This window comes from Rhinolophus sinicus, chromosome 1 (genome assembly GCF_057876585.1).
Source record: "Rhinolophus sinicus isolate RSI-liver-muscle chromosome 1, RSI-T2T, whole genome shotgun sequence".
NCBI lineage: Eukaryota > Metazoa > Chordata > Mammalia > Chiroptera > Rhinolophidae > Rhinolophus > Rhinolophus sinicus.
In genome coordinates, this window is record NC_142501.1 from 20,360,036 (window position 1) to 20,374,945 (window position 14,910).

Genomic DNA, 14,910 nt, shown 5'->3' on the forward strand with positions numbered 1-14,910 from the left:
AAACAAGCACTTTCATATATTGTTGGTGGGGATATAGATTGGCACAATGTCGAAGGAGGACAAATTGCAAGGGTGCAAAACATTTTACCTAATTCCACTTCCAGGAATTTATCCTAAAAGATATATGCACAGGGCTGGCCCGGTGGCTCAGGCGGTTAGAGCTCCATGCTCCTAACTCTAAAGGCTGCCTGTTCGATTCCCACATGGGCCAGTGGGCTCTCAACCACAAGGTTGCCGGTTCAACTCCTCGAGTCCCGCAAGGGATGGATGGTGGGCAGCGCTCCCTGCAACTAAGATTGAACACGGCACCTTGAGCTGAGCTGCCTCCCAGATGGCTCAGTTGGTTGGAGCACAGGCTCTCAACCACAAGGTTGCCAGTTCGATTCCTCAACTCCCGCAAGGGATGGTGGGCTGTGCCCCCTGCAACTAGAAAATGGCAACTGGACCTGGAGCTGAGCTGCGCCCTCCCTAAGACTGAAAGGACAACAACTTGAAGCTGAACAGCACCCTCCACAACTAATATCGAAAGGACAACAACCTGACTTGGAAAAAAGGCCTGGAAGTACACACTGTTCCCCAATAAAGTCCTGTTCCCCTTCCCCAATAAAATCTTTAAAAAAAAAAAAAAAAAAAAAAAAATATATATATATATATATATTTTAAAGATTTTATTGGGGAAGGGGAACAGGACTTTATATGTAGGCACAGATGTGAGAACTGGTGTGTGAACAGAGATAAATTCACCAGATATGCTCCAGAACTGCTATATTTACTATATATTATTAAAATACTGAAATTCTTACTTATTTATTGGTAAATACTGGTGCTCTGAGCCCACTTGGTATCTTGCTGCTGCCCTGTCATCCAGCTCCTTCCCCAAATCCCCAGACCTTGCTGCAATCCAGCAACTCAACAGGTAACGCCTGATGCTCGGTACCATGCTTCAGGGCTATAGCCAGTATCATTCTGATTGGTCTGTGCTTGTGTTGTAAGGGTTGTTAAATATCTGGCCATCACTCCTATGTTTAGAGTTATTCACTGTACCATAAAATGCAATAGCAAAACTTGGGAAACAACCTAATCAAAACTGACATTTGAGAACTACCGTGTGCCAGGCACTATTCTGAGTACTTTACATTGATTAACATATGTAATCCTCACAACATCCCAAGCAAGGAAATACTACTGTAATTCCCATTTTACAGATAAGAAAACTGAGGCACAGAGAAGTAAGTTGCCCAAGGTTATATCTAGTTAATAAGCGATAAGACAAAATTCTATCAAGTTGATCTGATTCTAAAGCCTCTGCTCTTACAACCAAATGTCCTTCCGTAGGGATTGGTGAAATCAATTAGGGTGTATATCCATGGAACGGAATATTATACAGCCATAAAGAAGACGAGGGAACTCTTTACAAACTTATAATGGACTAGTATCCAAGCTTAACAGCAATTGAAACGAAAGTACACAAAAATGTGTGTCTTTTTTTAGCTCATTTGTGGATACACACATGCATGTGTGTGGGGGGCATGTGTGTGTATTTATCCACTTGTATGTGTGTATACTATGTGCACAGACTGCCTGTTTTAAAAATTAAACTGCAAAATAATTTTTTAAATGAATGATGTGATATGACAAAGATTCTGAGGCAGAAAGTCCAAAGAGCTTAGAGAGAAATAGAAAAGTTGTGCAAGTGGTCAGAGGTAGGTGAGAGTCCATCCTCCTGGTCGTCAAGGAGAGCTGAGCCTTTGAGCAGAGGCTTCAAAGAAGGGAAAGCTGTGAGGTTATCTGGAGAGTGGGAGCATTCTAAGGGGAGGGGCAGGGGGAAGAAGTCCATGACAAATTTTCACACAAAATGAGGTGAAGGTCACTGGAGGTCCCTGTGTCCTCTACAGTTGTTAGCAGAAGCACAGAAAGCTAAGATCTGGGAGTGGAGGGACCTGGGAGAGGCTGTAAGGGGCCCCTGATGCTGAATGCAGATGAGAAGTCCGCCCAGTGGTTGCCCATGTTAGAGAATTTCAGAGGCATGTAAACCGGAAGTGCCTGAATCTTGTCCTATCCCACATCCAATGCTGGTAAGGAGTTAAGTCGTGGAGCCATTTTCAAAGGACTGGGCAAGAAACAAAGAACTAATTAAAGGGTTGGGGAAAATAGGACTAAGGAAAATGGTTCAAGGAGCTGAGATTGTTGGTTCTGAAGGAGGGCAATGACTGTCCCCTGCTTGATGAGGCATCATTGTCAGTGGGATGGTGACCAGCTGTTCTATGCTGCCACAAAGGAGACAAAGAGGAAAGGGGCTTCAACTGTAGCACGAGCAATTTAGATTTAGAGAAAATCTTTTCATCAGAAAAAATGATAAAGTTGTTAAATATGGAGGGAACAGATTCAAATAGGGTCCCTAAATTGGACCTGATGAAGCAGTCAACCTGGGTTTGAATCGGTCACATTTTCTGTATCCCAGTGTTTTCATCTTACACTGTGGGTAACAATACCAACCTCATAAAGTTGTTTTAAGGGTTAACAATACCCTGTGAGTAAAGTATCTAGAGCAGGGCCTAACACATGTATAGTAAATTCTGAATAAATAGCAGCTATGTTCCTTTAGGGCAAAAGTAGGCAGAGTCTATTAACTACCTGAGTGATTTAGACCGTTACTTATTATGGTCCCTTAAGGTCTCTCGGATTCAAGCAAATATCCCAAGTACTTCATCAATAGTTTTATGTCTCCATTTTATAATGAAATTCTAACGTTTCTGGAATAAATATTAGACCATTCATCTTAATGCTTTGGTTGTAAGGAGTTCTGGTGTCAGTCATGTTCCCAAAAGTCACATTTTTAGCAACCTCACCCTCTGGAGGAGTGCTGTGCAGAGCAGGGTTTTTCAAATATTTTGGACTGTGACTCACAGTGATAAATACATTTTATATCACAACATAGTACACACACTTCCATATACATGTAACTGAAATGGAAGTTTCCAAGAAAATGCTTAGGCTTTCCGTGTGTCATCATCTATTCTGATATTTTCTATTTTATTTTACTCTAATTTTCTAAAACACTGGTCTTAACCCACTAGCTTTATATCATGATGACCCACAATGGATGGCGACCCAGAGTTTGAAAAACTTGTGTAAAGTTTAAGAGCTGTGACTCCTGACTACACTGGGTGACTCTGGTCAATTTTCTTAACTGCTGTGGGATCAACTTCCACGTCTGTAAAAAGGGGATTGTGTAAGTGATCTATCTCTTAGTGTGTTGGGAAGTTTAATTTAGGACACCAAGTACACAGTACCTAACATGTATTTAATAGACCACCCTCAATAGAAGTGGATTATGTCATTAAAATGGCTGTGACGAAGTCCCTGCACTGAAGTTGGGCATAGGTCTCAGTCCAGAGCCTATTCACTGTTATATGGGACAAACGTCCCTGGTCCTGATGTTTGGTTTCCCCACTAACAGCACATGCTCACCAGGAAACCAGAAAAGAACTTAAGAGCAAAGTGAGAGGGAGCAGCAATGCAAGAGACCAAAGCACTCCCCCAAATGAGAAGGCTGTACTTAGTGGTCAAGTCCAGATGAGAAGGAGTGTTCCAGAGCTGCAGGGAGAGGTAAATTATGTCCTGCATCCTTCATTTAAAAGGCAGAGTGGAACAGAATATATTTCAGGGAAAATATTCCATTCCAAGTGTTAAAAATACAAAAATAACTAAACATTCTGTTTCTTAAAGGAATACATCTCTTTTTTTTTTCACATGGTTATTCTGAGTTGTTGTTTTTTTCAATTCTAGTTGACATTCAATATTATTTTATGTTAAGAGTACATTCTGCATGTTGAGAAAATCATTGTGAAAGAGCTCTTTTTCCAGCTAAGATGAAGGAGAGAAAATATCACCATAGTTTGAAATAAATTGGCAGGAAAAAAACAGGTGGGCGTTTCACCCATAAGTATGAATCCTACAGGCTCCCTTTTAACCTGGCAATAAATTCCTCGCCTTGGTCCCAAAAGACCTAAATACAGTTTTCAAATTTTGCTTCTCTCACTTTGAATCATGACCAGAGCAGCAGGATATTAATGGACGGATCATTAGTGTGTGTTATCCCTCTGCTCTCCAGTCTCCCTCCAAAAAAGCCGCCACTCTCAGCAGGTAGATAAATCTTATGTATTTCCCTTTCTTTGCTCTCAGCACCCCCACCAACCCCTCAAAACACACACACACACACATCTAACTAAGAAGAAAGCAGAAGATAGCCCTCTTCAAAGAGATTTTACTGGCAACGAGAGTTGAGAGTGAAGAGAAATGCCTTCAGGGCAAGATGAAGATTTTAGAGACTGAGACTGAGGAAAATGGTGCCAACACCACATCCTCAAACTTAATTCAAAATAGAAACAATACTAATCCATAACATCAACAAAAAGATTTCCAATTAAGTTTAAATTTTTCCTTTTGATCAATAAAATGTTTTGTAATATCAATTCTTTTAAGTTTCTGTGTGTGTGTGTGCGTGTGTGTGTGAGTGTGTGTGAGTGTGTGTGTGTGTGTGTGTGTGTGCGCATACACATGGGCCCCTGCATTGCTAGTGCCCTAAGTGCTTATTCTGCCTTTGGGTTCATCTAGCACTTAATGCTTCAGAGGAAAGATATTCCCAAGACTGGAAAGTGGAAAGTTAGTGAGAACTCAGGCCCCACTCTGCTTTGGGTAGTGGGGAGAATTTCTGAGGGAATGGCTTCCAACAGTTTCTAGAAATTTCAGGCTCCAGACCCAGGGGTTCCAAGCCTTGCCAAAGATTTGAGTATTCTGAGTGTGGCACAGAAACCACCGAGGTGCAGGGAGGGCTCCTGCAGGCTGAGACAATGGGCAACCCAGGGGTGAACACTGTGGTTGGTGCCCCGTGGTTGGTGAAACTTTGACCCTGTGGAAGAGCTGGACGTAACACTGGGAAGAGTCCCAATAATAACCAAGATTTCATTTCTTCCCAGCTTGGCAAAATGGAAAAGAAGACTGTTTTTCACGCATTTGAGTTTCTGGCCTGATATTTAAACCTGCTCACTGCTGGCCCCATCACCTCAGTGGTACCTCTGCAGTTGTGGTTAAACTCTTCCTTCTTGGACCATGGAGCCGATGGCCTTTGCGGGCACTGCTTCTACCACAGCAGGCAATTTTCCCCCCCGGGTCCAGCCCATACAACAGCCCTTGGGTGTAAGCTGTCAGGTTGGCATCTCACAAGCAGGACTGGAGCAATAGGCAGAAGGTGAGCTGAATCTCTATGCCAATCTCTGAGGCTTTATGTTTCAGAAATAAATTCATATTCCTAACTAAAATGATTCATCATTGTGCATTATATTTGGGAAGATATAAGAGAAGGTAACACTTTGGGGAGACACATCTCACTGTAGAAGGATGAATCATTTCAAATTTAAGACGTCAGCCCAGCCCCCTCTTTCCTGTCTCCAGGCAAAGGAAGGGAATGTGTCCCTATCAGATTTGGGGACTAGATATCATGAATGAGGCTGAAAAGAAAGAATGCTTTGTTATTCTAACAAAGCCCATTTTCAAAGTACTTTCTCTCCCTGCTACTGTACTTATCAAAGAGAATCTGATTATCATCAGAACAAGGCCTGGCATTATTTTATAAAGAAAGCCAGATCATTACTCATTAGGTTTTAATTACTGGGTTTAATTTTGTCAATGACACCTCTTCATTTTCTTTTTCTGAAGAAAATGCTTGGAAATTTCTCCTATCCTTTCTGATTTTATTATTCCCTATCTATGACTACTAAATACCTGGTTTATTAACATTTTTTTCTTAATTGATTTTAAAAATTCAGGTCTAAATATCAGTCTTGATGAATCACTTTGGTAATATCTACTCTGTGAATCCATAGCCAATGATTACTACAACAAATCATGGGCTTTTTCACTAATGGATAGTTTATTCAAGTATTGCTCTTACAGCATAATATTAAACCATGTATCTGCAAATGAGGGCTTCCCTGAGCTTAATTGCTGAATGAGAAAGCAAAGCTATTATCTACTTGATAAAATGAGCAAAATATGTCTATAGCAACCACATATAAAGTCTAAAGTTATAATCAGACCTAAAGTTCATCTTCTCCCTCCTGAAATATAAAAGATAGAGAAAGGCACAAAAACCAAACAGATCTTTAGCAATAGCAGAAAAAGGGCCTGTGAATATCAATCAGATCAGTGATGAAGTGATCCCCTGGCCTCTTCAAAAATAGAAGACCTCATGTTCAGGTACAATGTAATATTAGAGGAATATATTATAATGTAATATGACATTGTATCCTCAGGTACAATGCAATCTTTCTAATATTTCCAAATCAGAAAACTTGATGCATGGTGTGATGAGGAAGAGTGTAACTATGGGCATTAGCCCTCCCCACTTCTCCCTAATTCATTCATTCATTCATTCATTCCTTCCTTCCTTCCTTCCTTCCTTCCTTCAATCACTTATTCAATATGTATTTATTGAACCGCCGTCCTGGATGTACTAGGTGTACAACAGTGCATAAGACTGCTGCATTTCCTATCTTCACGACACATATTACCTAGTAAATTCCAAACCTACTTCACATTAAAAAAAAGAAAAAAAATTATAAAAGCAAAAAGCTACTGAAGAGAACTGAGGTAAATCTTAATTTGGATTTCCATGGCTCCAAACAGAGGAATCAAATAAAACTAGACAATAATCATCATATTTGTTTATGTACTGACCTATCATTTGCCTATAATTATTCTAATACTTACAAAAACTTTCCAAAGTAGATGCTGTTCCCTCCTTTACAGCTGAGGAAGCTAAGGAGTTGCCTAAAGCCGAGGGCTAGAAAGTCCAAGTAGTAGGTTTGAACCAGGACCCATCAGTCCTCCAGCACCACACTCTTTCCCTGCACAGAGACATCTTCTCTGGGCAGAGGGCTTTTCCCCCACCAAAAGAAGAACCAGAATCATCATATTAGCATAACTGAAAGGGACGTCCCTAAAGCACATTAACTTAGCTCCTCACAGAAACATTTCATTCATAAGGGTTTGTGATCTCTTTTTTAAAGGCTATTAGAAAAATAACATCTATGCTATTTTTACTGTATATGTTATTTTTAGTATATATAGTACATATGTTGTTTATAATATACTATATATATATATATATATATATATATATATATATTACATAAAATATATAGCATATATTATATATACCGGGGGTGCCAAAAACATGTACACATTTTAAGAAATGTTATCTATATATTACTTTTCGAAGTTGAGTTGAATTATGGTAGCGATGTGTATGTAGTATGATGTTCGCTCAAAAGATGGTGTTAATCAAGTAAATGCCAGCGTCATTCATTGTATTACAATTTTAATACAATGTTGTTTTAATACAAGTTGTTTCCTTTCTTAAGATGTGTATACATTTTTTGGCAACCTGGTGTGTGTGTGTGTGTGTGTGTGTGTGTGTGTGTGTGTGTGTGTAGAGAGGGATATCAGTTCTGCTTCTGAAATACTGCAGTAGATGATATCATCATGTGTTATCCCTGTTATTAAAGTCCACACAATAACTTGTTTTGCTAAGTTAATACGCTTTCTTATGTTAGTTATATAATTAATACCGTTTCTCTTTTTGCTCTAGCTTCTAGTAGGAACTTACGAGTTTAAAATTTCTGATTTCAATTGAATTCCTTATTTGTTCATTCTACAAACATTTATGGAAAATGATTACTTTTGTGTGATTATCTTATCCCTGCCTTAAAGTACTTTTGATTTCCTTTTTATTCTTACTGTAATTCCTTTTTCAAAGCATGTTTATTACAATGTATTGTAGTATACGTGTATTTTGGAAGTAGTCAGGAGTGTATACAATGTAAATGATGGCTAGACAGCTAAAACAGTTTTACTGTAAAAACAGTAGAATCTGGGATACTGTAGCATAGGGACTAAGAGTACAGGGTTTAGAATCTCAGACTCTGGGTTCAAATCTCAAGTCTGCCCCAATCACAATGTAAACTGAGATAAATCACACTTTCTGAGCCTCGGTTTCCCCATCTGTGAAATGGATCTAAGAATTCCCACACAAGGTGTTTAAAAAGATCAAATAAGATAATGGATATAAAGCATCTAGCACTGGTTGGCACACAGTGTTTAATAGTCACTACTTGTGATTAAATACAACAAATAATTTCATCCATAAATACCCAGTCTCTAAGGTGAGTTGAGCTTAGTTTCCATGGAAAATCAATGGACATTTTTAAAACCTCAAAATTTTAATGAATTTTAAACTGTTTCCCTGTGGTCCTCTCCAAGATTCTCGGCAATGTTCCATCACTTCTGGTTGTTGAGCCCTCTTGTCTAATTATAAACTAAATTCTGGCTTGTTAGCAGGAAAGATTTTCTCAGGCTCTGTTCTGTAAACAATACCAGAGAAATCACAGATGGTTTGAAACCTAGGAGGACTCTCTCAGTCAGCAGTTTTTTGTTGTTTTTTTTGTTTTGTTTTAAAGACCCCACAAATGACTCTGGCTTTAAAAGTTGCATATTTGCTTATCAACAAGCACAGCACCTTAAACATTCTTCTTTAATAGCATACATCACACTGTCTTCTAGTTGTTTATTTCCATGTCTGCCTCACCCTTAGTAAACTTGAGGGCTGGTAGCATCTCTCATTCCCCATTCATCCTTTGTTCCTAATCCAGTGTTAGGCACATAGTAGATGCTCAATGAATATTTGCTGAACCAATGAATGAACCAATCAATTAGTGTAAAGCTACATGAGGGCAGTGACCATATTTAATGCATGTTATCTTCCCATATCACCTATCATAGTGAATGAATGAATGAATGAATGAATGAACATCATTTAGCTGAGTCTACTTGAGGCACAAAGAACTTTTTCAATAATAACAATGTAAACATATTTTTAGTCACAAAATGATATTTTCTTTAAATCCCAGAGTCAATTTTTAGAGAACTTTTAAAGCCAGGCCCAGCATTTAAAAGTTTGGATTTCTTTGTGACTACCTTCCCCAAAATTCTCAAACAAATCTTACTAAGTTCTTACAGTGTTCTGGTGTAGAGTCTTGGTGTTGCACTTTCTCTCTTAGTGACAGAGGAAGCTTGGGCAGACAGGTGTGAGTAGACTGACCCCAGAATCAGACTGAGTTTAGCAAGGTCTGCAGTTGGAGCCTGGCTTGTATTTTTTCTAGAATTCAGCTGTATTGCATGTCTGATAGCTGTGAAAGGGACCTGTCAGGGATTCATTCATCATGAACACCCAGGAGAGTTAGAAAATAACTCTTTCAAAATTGGGTTCAAGAGGAACAAGCCAGTGGAAATCTCGCTGTCATGCATGATATTGGCGCACATACGAAACAGCCCTTTCCTGGATTCCCACACACACCCATACACAAAACCCAACATCACAGAGACTTTCTTTGAGAGGCAGACCTGATAGATGTTTGCAGAGCCCAGACTTCTGCCCAGTAACTTGGTACTTCTCCTTCTTTCCTCTTTGCAGGAAAAAAAAAAATCCAAATACCTTTATTTACCTACGCAGAGAAACATCCGAACTACTTTAATTCTACTTTCTCTTTCTCATGTTTGCTCTGCTGGTTATATTTTCACACCCAAACGACTCATAATGATATTTTCCAAAACAAGGTACTTTCCTCCCTAAGAAGAATCTCATACCTACTAGTAAAAAATATTTTTGTCACTTGAGCAGAGATTCCTAGTTCTCCCTTTACACACCCAGAAATCTTGACTGTTAGCTGTGTACATGGACACCTAAGACTCCTTGCAGCCATGTATAGACAGGGAATCTGAGCAGCACTGATGTGAACAACTTACTAGTTATGTCCTAACAAGGAAAGAGCATGCCCTCTACTTTCTTTGTACCTCTTCCTATTGGATGAAATGTGGTCATGGTGGTGAAAGCTGGGGCAGCCATCTTGGACCATAAGAGGAGGACGTGTGTTGAGAATGACAGAGCAACAAGATAGAAGGATTTTAGGTCCCTGCCACTGTGGCCCTGCTATTTCAGTCCTGAATTACTTAGACTATCATGTGAGAGAGACATGGGCTTTTCCCTTGTTTAAGCTACTTTTATTTTGGTTCTTTGTGACAACCATTTAAATGGTATCCTGCTAAATACCCCTCTTTACCCAGATATTGGCAAACATCAGCAGCATCAACAAATACTGTGACAGGCATTCTAATCAGGTTATGTATTAGAGTAAGCCTGCTCATTTCCTTTCTAGTGCTTTTGTGTTTTCCTTTTTCATGTCGAATCATTCTGCAGACTCTTATCCAGTCTGCAGATCTCTATTGTTTTTGGTTATAAATAACAATGTTAGCATTTTTATATGCAACGGGACTTTTTTTTCCCAGCCACTTCCAATACTCCATGCCTCTGAATTTAACTTTAGTCTACGTTTAAATTAAATTTAAATTTCCTATTTAAATCACATTAAGCTTACCATTGTTATTTCAGATTTTTAAAATATTTTTTTAGTATCAAGTCTTCAACCATACAAGAAAACAGAATGTCTTTAAAAAAAAAAAAAAAAAAAAAAACAACAACAACAACAAAAAGAAAAACAAGAAATCACTAACCAATCATATTAAAGAAATCTTAAGATTTTGTCATATTTGGTTCATTTAAACTTTATGCGTATCATTCAGCAACTTGCTTTTTCATTCAACATTAGGCTGTAGTTCACTTGTTTACATTTTATAATTTTTCTGCAATGTATCCATTCTCCCATTGATGAACATTAAGCTGTTTTCAATTTTTCACTATTTCAATCAATGCTGCAATGAACATTCTTACATCTCTGCAGGGGCACAAGTTCAAATGTTTTCAAGGATATGTGTCTAGAAATGAAACTGGAGTGTTGTAGTAGTGTATGTACACTTTCAACTTTAACAGGCTTTGCTAAGTTGCTCCCCAAACTTGCTCTACCCATTTATACCCTCATTTCTCTGTATCTTCACTAGTATACATATTGTCAGATTTTTTTACTTTTTGCCAATATGATGGCTATGCAATGGTAACTCATTTTAATTTACATTCTTTACTGACCTGTTAGGTTTATTTGCCATTCAGTTTTCTTATACGTACTGTGACTTTCCTCTTTATAGTCTTTGCCCATTTTATTATTGGGTTAACCGGGGGGGGGGGGGGGGGGGGGCTTTTGTTGATTTGTGGCTATTCTTTACATATTTGGGATATTAAACCTTTCTGTTTATATGAATTGGAAATATCTTCTCCCAGTCTATGGGCTGTCATTTCACTTTCATACACAGAATTAAAACATTTTAAGGTCAATTATTCCTCCCTATAAATTGTGCTTTTGTCTTCTGATTGAGAAATCCTTTCTTACCTGAAATCATAAAAATATTCTTCAATATTTTGTTGTAATAATTTTAAAGTTTTGTTTTTCAAATATAGGTCTTTAACTCATGGGAAAGTAAATATAAATTTAAATGTTTTCATTCTGGGAATAACAAAGTGTGGCTTTTATGATGCTTCAGAATTTGGTGAAAGAAAAAAAAGTGATCCCATTTTGAAAATGTAGAAATTACATCCAAAAGTACCCAGAAAAATATCAGCGATAGCTGAAAGAATTCTGTCATACGTATTTTTTTTTCTGTTTTGTCGCTCTTTACAGTAAGTACTTCCAGGATCTTTTCATCCATTTCTCATGCAGCATATGATCCTTAGTTTATACGTCAAGCTCATTTTATGGGCCACTCCAGATCTGCTCATCCCTCACTACTCTCTAGTACTGGCCACTTGCCATTCTTCCCAGGCTGGAGCAATCCCAGAGATGGCTCACGTCCCAGATGCTGCCATCATCGCCTCATATCCTAACATTTCCAATTTTCTCAGCCTCCCATGAGAAAAAGACTGGGCTTAGGCACGACTCCTTTGTGCCAGCTGTGTGGGAGCTGCAGCAGGTCTAGTGTGCAAGGCCAACCTGACTGAACCCCACGGACACTCTGGTTTTTTTTTTGTGGTTTTTTTTCTGGGCAGTCATTGCCCAAAAGGACAGGGTAATACTATAGGCAAGTGAGGGAGACCCAATGCCCTGTAGGGCAGGCTTTCACTAACGAGCCAGAAGATGGAAGCAAGCTTGCAGATAAATGTCATGCCCTTATTTTTCTTCCACAGCAGACTATTCTGAGAAGTAGTGGATCCCCGTGACCCCTCAGGAGATGTCCCACATTAGCTAGCAATATTTTCTTGAGAGGTGTCCCTAAGCTTGGCAACACAGCAACTCGTCCTGCTTTTCCTCCTTCTCTGCCTTATTCCCTCGATTCCCTCCCTCTTGCTCCTCAGAATTGTATCCTCTTTTCTAATAAGTATTGACATGTACTTCATACTCTCTTTTCTACAGATCCTACACTGAGTTGCTTAAAATATAAAAATGTGTTATACATTAGTAAATAAAATTCAAAGTTTTAAATAAAACGGGTACACAGTTCCATTATAGCTGTTAAAACTATAATTAGTCAGTTTTGTAAATATTGTATAATGAAGTCCTTTGACAGAGCAATCATTTGATGATTTGGCCTTGCTCCTATGGAAGGGAAGATAAAGTACAAAGATCTGAGCCGTATTTAGAAGATACTTTGGATACAATTTTATTATTGACTAAGTGTGAGGATTAAGGGATAGGTGATGGTAAGGATTACACCTTGATTTATGTTTTAGGCAACTGAATGAATGGCAATGCCCTTCGTTTTCTCAAAGCAGAAAGAGGTCTCTATGTATGATAGGGCAAGACCCCAGAGTTTAGGCAGAGGACTGTCAGGGAAAAGGATGAGTTCATGAAATCTGAAAAGCCTGAGATGCTTTACAGGCATTTGTATAAATGGGTTGAAACTTCATGAACTAGATCTGGGTTGAAGACATTGATTTTCGAGTGTGTGATTGACACTACTGATTAACCATTCACAACCATTCCTCCCATCTTCCTTGCTAACAGAACTCCAATGGTATTCAGGCAGCGAGTTACCCAGTGCAGGACATGAGTAAAAAGTGGTTAATTCAACCATGGTAAGCCCATTTCTCTTTGACCCTGACAGGCTGAAGTTGCCTGTGTGACCCATTTCTAAGGCAAGTGAAGTTTACTGGGGAACTTCCAGGAAAGATTTTCATCCCTGATAAAACAGAGAGCAAAATAAGAAGAAACGGCTCTTCTGCCTTCAAAACCCACTTCCTTTCCACTTCAAATGTGCTATGTGAGAACCCGAGGTTTGGAGTTTCAGCTGCCATCTAGAACCTGGTGAGATAGCTCTGCGAATGGCAGCTGAAAGGTGGAAAGAATGGTTCCTAATGACACGTCTGAACCCCTGAACCAATAGACTATCTCCAGACTTCTTCTGTCAGATACTTAAACAGCATCACTGTTAAGCCATTATTGGATACCCTGAAGTTTGCAGCCCAAGTCTCCCTAAATAATACAGATATTGTCAACATACCCCCAGTAACTGGAGCCATGAGTGAATGAGACCAGAAGGAAAGCCCTTGGGAAGAAATCTGAAAAATACCAAGGTTGAAAGGACAGAGGAGAGAGGACTCTGCCCAGGGGTGTGAAAAGGACTATCCCAAGAGATGTTAATAATCTCATATAACAAAAGCAAGTTATCATCATCTAGCTGCACCATAAGGAAATAGAGTAAAAGAAATGCAAATCTGTTAAAATATTTGGCCAAAGATAAGATGGAAAACAGGAACCATAGGTTTTTGTCTAAATAAAGGTTTTCTTAAATTCTGGGAGCTTCATCTTTTTTTCAGCTCATTATCACAATGAAGAATTAATTTGGAGTCATTCATAGATAGGTAAAGTGAACACCTTCAAATTCCAAGCGTAAGAGTTCCCTATAGGTATGGGTCATAAAATTCACTTGGACCTGAGAAATTATTGCTTGTTAGCATGAAGCGAGGCTGATGAATAATTTTGACAACACCACACACCAAATTAGTGAACTGGCCAACTTCAAATTTCTCCTCTAGCTATTGTTTTTGCCAAGTTTTTAATTGTGAATGGACATGATAAGGTTATCCCTCTCCCTTCACTTAGAATAAATATTTGTAGACTCTCTGACATGACACTATCCATATAATGTATTTATTCTCTCATTGGGCTCTTGGTGATTTAAGAGGATAATACTCTGCTGGAGCACAGCATAAAAGACTAGGTCAGGGAATACTTCATGTGAGATAATAGTGCAATTTTAGAAATGTTCAAGGCACACTAATTTAGCACTAGGAAGAGGAAAGGACATGGGAAAGAGTTCCGAGGTCAGACAGAGTTGGTATTGAATTTTGACCCTACCACTTAGAAACTGTGAGAAATGAAGCAAGTTGCTTACACTTTCTGAATCTCAGTTTCCCCTCTGCCAGATAAGGATAATAATATCAACTCCATAGGGGTGTTCTGTGGACCAAATCACGTCTGCAAAGAGCTGGCACAGAGCCTGGCTTATAGTACATTTTTGATAAATGACTAAAAGTTCTAAGTCAGTACATTTATAGATTGTTTTTAATATTAAAAAGGTTATTGAGGTTAAGTATCTGTTAACTATGTTTCAAAAACATTCTCCGAAGTAGTCATACATTTCTTAACCTCATATAAAGTTTCTTTCTTTGGAAAAAAAAATTTCATTTAATGCAGTCAACTCTGTCCATTTTTTGTCTTTGTGGCTTCTGTGTGTATGTCTTGTTTAGGAAAGTCTTTGGCATTTTCACGATTTTAATATGTTGTCCTGTATTTTTTCTTAATACTTTCTTAATTAAGTATATGCAATTACTCTGAGATTTACTGTTAGATTATGATCGTTTTCTTTTTCACATCAGTATCCAATAATCTCTCTTTTCCAACAATC